We start from the raw sequence: 8,971 nt of genomic DNA, 5'->3' as shown, positions 1-8,971 counted from the left end.
GACAAATGTTTCCATACTGCAGATGGAAATAAAAAGTCAAAAACCCACAAGACGTTCGACCGTGGAAAAAGGTGGCCAAAGTGGCAGTTAGTCAATTCACATTTCTCCTGCTAATATGTTCCATAGTAGCCAGCCTGGTGCTGTCGGCTAATGCAGTGCCAATTCCTAATTGACACACTAACTAGGCGGCTAATGTGCTATCTGTTGTAGCTATCATTGCTAGTAACATACTGTATACCATACTCCTCACAACACCATATCAGTGAATTTTATTATTGTTAATAAATTGGTTCCAGAGTTCCGTAGTAAGAGCATAAAAACCTATTTATGACTTTCTAAATACATTTGTTAACAATATCAGATCCCTGTGAACATGAAATAACGCCCCTACAGTCAACTTTACACTCCTATTATTTATTGTCTACACCACATTGTAACGCTTATGCTGCAGGGACCAAGCTAGTGACCTAACCAGTTCAAACCAGCCTCAAATTGATTTCTTCTCAACTTAAGAAGCCAAAAACTTACCAGTTCCACACGAGATAGGAGGAGATTTTTTTTTACTTTATCATATTGGACATACCTTGGCTGACTTCATGCACTGTTAAGGTAATGTATTGTAAGGTAATGTCTCAATGTTTTGTGTCATTACTCCCATTTAGTGACCAGAATACTACATATTAATGTAGTAATATTCAAGATGTTTTGACTAATAATAGATCATAGTCTACCATGAAACAGGGATCATTAATTAACTAATTAATTTCTGAAAAATTGCTATGTAACGAGGGACCTATAATTGAACCGTGATATAGCGAGGGATGACTGTATGTCACTTTCTTCATGTGCGTTCATGGCTGTGCTTGTTTGAACTTGGTTGCCGGTGTCACCTACATATGTTCTAGACCTGAATTGCTTGCAAACCATGGCTTTCTATCACTCGTCTTTCTAGCCTATCTTGCAGTCGACCTGTCAGTTTCAGTAAGTAAATACATATTTTTTACTAGATCTTTTCTACGAATTTTAGAATGTGTGTTATATTATAGTTATCACAACACAGCATCAGTGAATGTTGTTTTTGTGTTATTGTTGTGAATATGTCACTTTCTTGGCTTTAATGTGTGTTCATGGCTGCATGTGTTTGAATCTGGTTCCCCAAACGTAGTCAGGTTGTGATGTCACAGCCAAGATGGCGTTTTTTTGCTGGGAGAGCGTGTCATTTTATTATTGTTTTTTTTGGTGTCATGATCACTTTAGTGCAGTAACGGACTGTCCCCCTGGAGCAACTGTCTCCGACATCCTTGATAAACTTCCAGAAATACTCCATACACTCCCATCATCTGTCCATGAAATCATCATCCACGTTGGCTATAAGGATGCATCCTGTCGACAGTCCGAGATCACCAAAATAGTGTTCAATAATCTATTTGAGTACAGTCAAACCTGTTTTAGCGGCCCCCTTTATAGAACAGCCACCTGCCTATAGCAGCCACTGAAAAATCCCCCGCAGCAAATTTACATGTCATAGACCCTGTGTATAGCAGTCACCTGTCCAACGCGGCCAGCGGCCACCCATTTTGTCTCCCTTGGTCAATATCTGACCGCATATAGCGGCCAAATTACCGACTCAAGTAGAAGCTTCATGCACGAAAAAGTTTCGTTTTTCAATCAGTGAAGCCGTCGTGTGTAGACTTTAATTACTGAGTCCTAGCTCAGTCACAATCATTCACAAGATCCACACAAACTGTCAGTTGTTCCACATAAAAAAGCCATCTTGTTTTGAGCTTGCTATTTCCTGGTCAAACATGTAACTTTAAGAGCATTTGCACCAAAACATTACCGCAAATTAGGCTGGGAACAGGACGTGCTCCCAGTGACGCTACAATAAAAAAAAAAACATACGCTAGCATGCATGCGGCAGCGGGAGCAAAACTGAGTTCGTTTGTACTTAATTGAAGTATTTTATAATGTACAATCAATCCTCATCCACAAATCCATCAAAGTCCTCATCTTCTGTATTCGACACAAAAAAAGCCGTCTTCTTTTCCGTTCGCTACTAGTCTGTTAACTTGTCAGTGTTATTCAGCTCCGAAGCAAAGAAGGAAACTTCTCCTGTTGCTTCTGCCAACTTTATTTATTGAACGCGGCCACCAGACAGCAGCTCAGAACACACACACATCTCTCAGCATCGTCTCTCCTTCCTGCTTGCCCACAAGGCGAAGGTTAAACAAGCCCCACTACATAGCTGTCCCGGCAATGCCTGTAAGAAATGACACCGTTTATTTCCTGGTGTGCACTGGTCAATACTGTAATGCCGCTTGTTGTGGGGAAGGAGAGACTCACGTCGCCGATCCACTTTAATGACCTTATTAACAACGGAGAACACTGCAGGACTTTACATCCACGCCAACATAAACACACTTCCCAACTCTCTCGAAACTCACAGCTAGCACTGAGCCTCGCGCCCCTGCTCGGGACGCCCACCGTCACTTCCCGTCACTTCTTGATGAACTAAAACTGTAATGACACTCTGCCGTATAAAAAGTAAAATATAAAAAACAAGCGTAAGACATTACTAGCACAGCTTTGTTCTGTGGGTCGTGGATATATTCTATCAGTTATTATTAAGCCTCTAGCTTCCTTTTAGTAAGTAAAAACCTTGGCTATGATTGCACTACATTGTCATGTAGACCTACAAAGTACACTTGGAAGAACAAGAGGTGAATAAATGTATTGCAACTGATGTGAAACTGATGAGGGGTAGGATTAAATAAGCTTTGCTTCTTCCTACTCCTTTTTGGACATGCAAAATTGTGAATTGTACTATGTGATGTGCTACTGTTTGACTCATGCATGTTCAGGATGAATTAAAACCATGAACCATGATAATAACAAGCCTAGTAGTGCTGTACAACTTTTATCCGCAGTCCGCAGTGCCCTCTACTGGTCAACATTATTATTATTATTTTTTTCCCTTTTTTTCATTTTTTTCCTCTACTGGTCAACATTCAAACGGGACGCCAACCTGTCTATAGAGGCCACCTGTCTATAGCGGCCACTTTTGCAGACTCCCTCTAGTGGCCGCTATAGACAAGTTTAACTGTATATCGGCTCACTCTCTCCTCACAACTGCAATTCTGGAGTCTTCAGCCTCGCTCTCCATACATGGCTTCAATAGGCCTCCAAGTGTCACGCAATGATTTTCATTGATAATTTATTTTGGAATTGTAATTTTTTTAGAAAAAAGAATAAAGAACATTCGCGGATACGAACACAAGCCGACTGGTCTATATTTTATTTTATTTTGCCTTGTAGTCGCTCAGTCAGTATTTTTACTGCTACTGTACATGCTTGACCAGTAGAGGGCACTGTGACACTACTAATGGGACCAATAGTGTAAACCTAAATGGAAAGCTAAATTATACAACCCGGACAGAGCGTGTGATTAAAGTTTATGAAGAGTTAATAGGCCTGCTTAATTCTACACCACCCACAGAACACTACCTCTTTTAGAAGAGTCTAACGACAACTCCTCCACAACAACGTATGCTCAGCCACTCCTCTTCAAAGGTAAATAACATTTATCATTACGTATTGTTATATCACTTTTATTATTGTTTTTTTCATTAATTATCCAAACTTAATTATCCATCCAAATTCATATTTACATACATACACATATACTGTATATGTAAACATGTACATGTAGTACCTATATCATTGGTAATATTACCTTTTCCACTACTTAAGAACAATTCGACATAAGAACGGTCATCTGGAACCAATTGTGTCCGTAAGTTGGGGACCTAGTGTATTAGATTTTCTACAGTGCTTTTCTTGCCCAGGGACACATCAACAGTGACTGGGTAGAGGGAACGAGGATCAAAACTCCAACATTCTGATTTTGACCTGCTCTGTGACCTCCTAAGCCGCTGCCATCCAAAAAGAAACTGGGCAGCCATATTTTAACAGCCAATCTCCAGCAACTCGCTCACTTAACAAGAAAGCAGTCATAGAACTCTGCCTCATTGGTCGAGGCGGTGGTGTAGCTACTGTTTTCAAGAACCACCACAAACTCAACCCCATTTTTACTCCCTCTGTTGAATCACTTTGAACACATCACTGTTGAACACATTACTTTTAAAGTACTTTTACAGCACTCTCCCTTAGCCCCTATGTAGTCACCCTAATCTACCACACCCCCAAGCCCAACGTGTCTTTCCATTCCAACTTCACTGATCTCGGTACTCAACTATCAGCCATCTTAGCATCAGTTTTACTTCTTGGTTCCTTCAGCTTCCACATCAACAACGATAACTGCAAACAAGCATGTGACTTTCTGGACCTCCTGGACTGCCTTAATCTTAATCAACTCAAAAATGCCAGTCAAAGCCACACAAAAATGAAAACAAAAAGTGCTGCTGGGAAAAGCCAAGCAGCTAATAAATACTGGTAACTAAACAGGAAACAAAAAGCGCTGCAGGGAAGAAGTGCTAAAACTACGCAGAACAAAAAGAGCTGCTGGAAAAGCCACACAGAAATAAGTACTCACAAGGATGCTAGGAAAGCAAGCTACCAGAAAGGGCTACACACGAGAATGCATAACACGGGGTAATGGTTGAGCCAGGATCCTTGTCTGTTCCCCCTCCTCCCTTTTGAAGTCACTTTTACCACACATCCATGACACTGCTGACCTTACCTGAAGGTCAAGACTTCAAGACTATCATAAAAACACACCTGTTCCGCACTGCCTTGAACTTTTGACTTATAACGCTTTAGAACTTTACATTACATGTGCATGATGTATTACATCACATTACAATCTTTTAATCTTGAATTTGCATGCACTTTTTAACTGCATTTGTTCGGAATTCTCTGCTATTTGATATATACTGTTATTTTGTTGTTGTTGTACACTCATACTTTCGCTGCTACTTTACTTTGTAAAGTGCCTTTGAGTTTTTGAAAAGCCCTCTATACATAAAATGTTTTATTATTATTATGAATGTATTATACATACTTCAGGTTCAAATCCTGTGATTCAAATCTGAGAAATGGTGTCAGAAGCAGGGTCGTTATGAAGCTCTTTGTGTCATGCCCAGTTGGAACAGGTGACCACGTGCATAGGTTTCAAACTTATAGACCTGGTTTGAATCCGTTTAAGAAAACTGCTCCTTAGAGTTCAGAGACGAATGGTTTTCGGCAGTAGGATTGTTTACAGTTTTAGAAGCGAACTACAATAGTAGCTACTGTACTTGCCATGTGTCTTGCTTATCCATAAAGTCACGTAGACGTGCTACTTCCCAGGACTTACCTATCTGTGCTTTTTCTCTGTCGCCTTTTGTTGCTTGTTTGCCTGCATAACTGTGAATACCTGCACGTGCTTTTATTTGCACGCTGCCTGAGTCTCTGCATAGTGGGGATCTAGTATTCTACAGCTTCACCAGATCGTAACAATGTGGTGTATTTGTCAGAAAAATAATGGCACAGGCAGCACAGTAATGGTGCATGTGGAACAAAAAGAGTGATAATAATACATTCAAAATGTAATTTCATGAAAAATTACATTTCATTACATGACTTTACCAGGAAGGCTGAAGAGTGTGATCCCACGATAGTTAGAACACACCCTCCAGTTACCCCCCACCCCCCACCCCCCATTGTTCATTTGATACTGCTCCATCCAAGACACCCCCACAGCATTCCACCCCTTAAGGAACTCCGGGAAGATCTCATCCACTCTCGGGGATGAGACAAAGCTTTTGGACCACCTCTGCAACCTCAGCCCAAGAGATAGGGGAGCCCACCGTGGACACCCCAGGTACTGCTTCCTCATTGTGTCAGTGGAATTGAGGTGCTTTTCAAAGTATTCCTTCCACTGGTCCACTACATCTCAAGTCAAGGTCAGCAGCACACCAACTCCACCATACACGGTGTGGACAGTTTTCTGCTTCCCCCTCCTGAGATGGCGGATGGTGGTACAGAATCTCTTCAAAGCCTTCTGGAAGTCGTTCTCCATGGCTTTCCCAAACTCCTCCCACATCTGAGTTTTTGCCTCGGCGACCACCAGAGCTGCAAACCACTTGGCCTGCCAGTACCTGTCAGCTGCCTCCAGAGTCCCATGACCAAAAACGGCCAATAGAACTTTTTTTCAGCTTGACGGCATCCCTGATGTCCACTGACGGGTTCTGGGATTACTGAAACAACATGCACAGGCCACCTTACGGCCACAGCTCCAGTCAGCCGCCTCCTCAATGGAGGCACGGACATTGTCCACTGAGACTTAATGTCTGCTGCCTCCCTTGGAATGTGGTCGAAGTTCTCCTGGAGCTAGGAGTTGAAACACCTACTGAAAGAGGATTCTGCCAGACGTTCCCAGCAGACTCTCACAATGCGTTTGGGCCTGTCAGGTCTGACTGGCATCCTATATGGTGCCAACTCACTACCAGGTGGTGATTGGTTGACAGCACGCCCCTCTCTTTGCCTGAGTGTCCAAAACATGGCATGTCCAAAACATGAAATGACCACAAATTCGATCATCAAACTGTGGCCCAGAGTGTCCTGGTGCCAAGTGCACATATGGATACCCTTCATTTTACGAGAAAAGAGCTACAGTAATGTAACGTGATTTTATGTCAGAAAACATGACAAGAAAAAAAATAATTTATGAGAAAAAAAAGTAATTTTACGAGAATATAGTTGTAAAAATATTTTTGCAATCTTGCTGGCAAAAACATAATTTTATGTGAAACAAGTTGCAATATTTCTGGAAAATGTCATTGTCTGAGAAAAAAATCTCAAGAGAATAAATTGCATTTCTATGAGAAAAAAGTCGCAATATTATGATAATAAAGTTGTAAATTACATTAATAAATTATTATATAAGAAAAAACGTGTAATTTTATGAGAAACAAGTTGCAATATTATGACAAAAAAATAATTTAATGGGAAAAATATGAGAATATTATGACAGTTGTAGTTTTATGAAAAAAAGTCGCAATATTACAAGAATGAAGCTGTAACATTATGGGAAAAAACTTCATTTCTTCAGAATAAAGTCCAAATTTCATGAGGAAAAAAATGTTAACATACCAAAAACAAAGCTGTAATATTACAATGTAGAGGGTAAATACAGCAAAGCAAATGTCACAAGTAAACGTGTTTACATGTAAAAAAAAAAAAAAAATCACAATAAAGGGCAAATATCTCAATCCCGATGATTTGGCACTGAGACATTCCCATCCTAAATAGATCATTGGTCCAGCCTATGAATTTTTTTTTTGAGTAAACAATTTATTGCAAACAAGAATTGAAATGAAATAGGCTGTTCATTAGCTGATCAAAAGTTTAAGACCACAGCCTTAAAAAGCCAAAATCTTGGCAAAAATGATTCATAATGTCATTTTCTGTCAGGTATTCACACTGTCATAATCTCTTGATGGCAAAGGCAAAGTAGCTTTTTGTTGAGCTGCATAAGCAAGGCCATTGGTGCTGAGGTTGGACGCAGTAAGTTAAACTAAAAGATCCTGAGGGTTATGGAACAGAAAACTCAAGTGGTAGACACAAAAAAATGTCACTGCCCCTGAGCCAGAAGATCCGATTGGCTGTCCATCAAGACAATAATCCTTGGCCCAAATGAAGTTTGTTACTGGTGCAGAGTGCAGTCCAATAACCATCAGACGGCATCTGCGAAAGAAAGCTTTTGAGAACAAAAAACGTCTTCAAAGGCCTCGTCCCCATCAACGCCACAAAACTGCCTATTTGGAATTTTCATGAGAGCACCAAACATCCATCCATCCATTTTCCAGGCTGCTTCTCCTGATTAGGTACAGGGGGGTAAGCTGGAGCCTATCCCAGCTGACTTCGGGCGACAGGCGGGGTACACCCTGGACTGATCACCAGCCAATGGCAGGGCACATATAGACAAACAACCATTCACACTCACATTCATACCTATGGACAATTTAGTCGCCAATTAACCTAACATGCATGGGACATTGAAAGGTGGAAGAAAGTTGTATTCTCTGATGAGAAAGAATGTAACCTTGACGGTCCAGATGGCTTCCAATGTTACTGGCATGACAAGGAGATCCCACCTGAGATGTTTTCCACACGGCACAGTGGAGGAGGTGCCATCATGATCTGTAGTGCTTTTTCCTTCAATGGCGCTTCAGGTTGTGCAGGTGTGTCAAATGGGAGCTGGCTATGTAGAGATGTTGCAGGGGGCATCGCTCATGACTGAAAGCCCTCGTCTGTGTGGTAATGACTGGGTTTTTCAACAGGACAACGTTGCAGTTCACAATGGCCGCCTGACAAAGGACTTCTTCCAGATGAATAACCTCACTCTTTTGGACCATCCTGCGTGTTCCCCTTATCTAAATCCAACTGAGAACATTTAGGGTTGGATGGCAAGGGAAGTTTACAAAAATGGGCATCAGTTCCAAACAGTGCCCTCCGTGAAGCCATCTTCACCACCTGGAGCAACATTCCCACTAACCTCCTGGAAACTGGCATCAAGCATGCCCAAACCAATTTTTGTGGTTGTTTGCAATAAATAGCTTACTCAGATTTGTTTTTGTCTCACTCCAATTTCTTCTTTTTGCATTTGGGGGTATACTTAAAACCTCCTTGAGACCTAACAATGCAAAATGTGAAGTCTTTCAATTTTTCAACTGGTCTTAAAATTTTGATCAGCAGTGTATAATAAAATGTTGTCTGCAGCCTTCACTAAGCCTTGAAACACGACAAACTTTCCACTTCCTCTTTACAAACATTCCACTGGAATATTCATGAAGCTGTGTAGAGTAGAGACGGTAAAAGTCTGCTTGGTGTGGAGCAATGCACTTGCTCATTGTGAATTATCCCCCCTGCACACCAAGGCTGATGGCAACTGTTGTAATGTAATATGCAGCCCCTGTAATGAATTATGGAGAAGGTGGTATTATCATCATGTACTAGATTCTTTTTATTT

This window comes from Dunckerocampus dactyliophorus, chromosome 1, assembly GCF_027744805.1.
Source record: "Dunckerocampus dactyliophorus isolate RoL2022-P2 chromosome 1, RoL_Ddac_1.1, whole genome shotgun sequence".
In the NCBI taxonomy this organism is placed as follows: domain Eukaryota; kingdom Metazoa; phylum Chordata; class Actinopteri; order Syngnathiformes; family Syngnathidae; genus Dunckerocampus; species Dunckerocampus dactyliophorus.
This window is presented reverse-complemented; position numbering follows the sequence as displayed.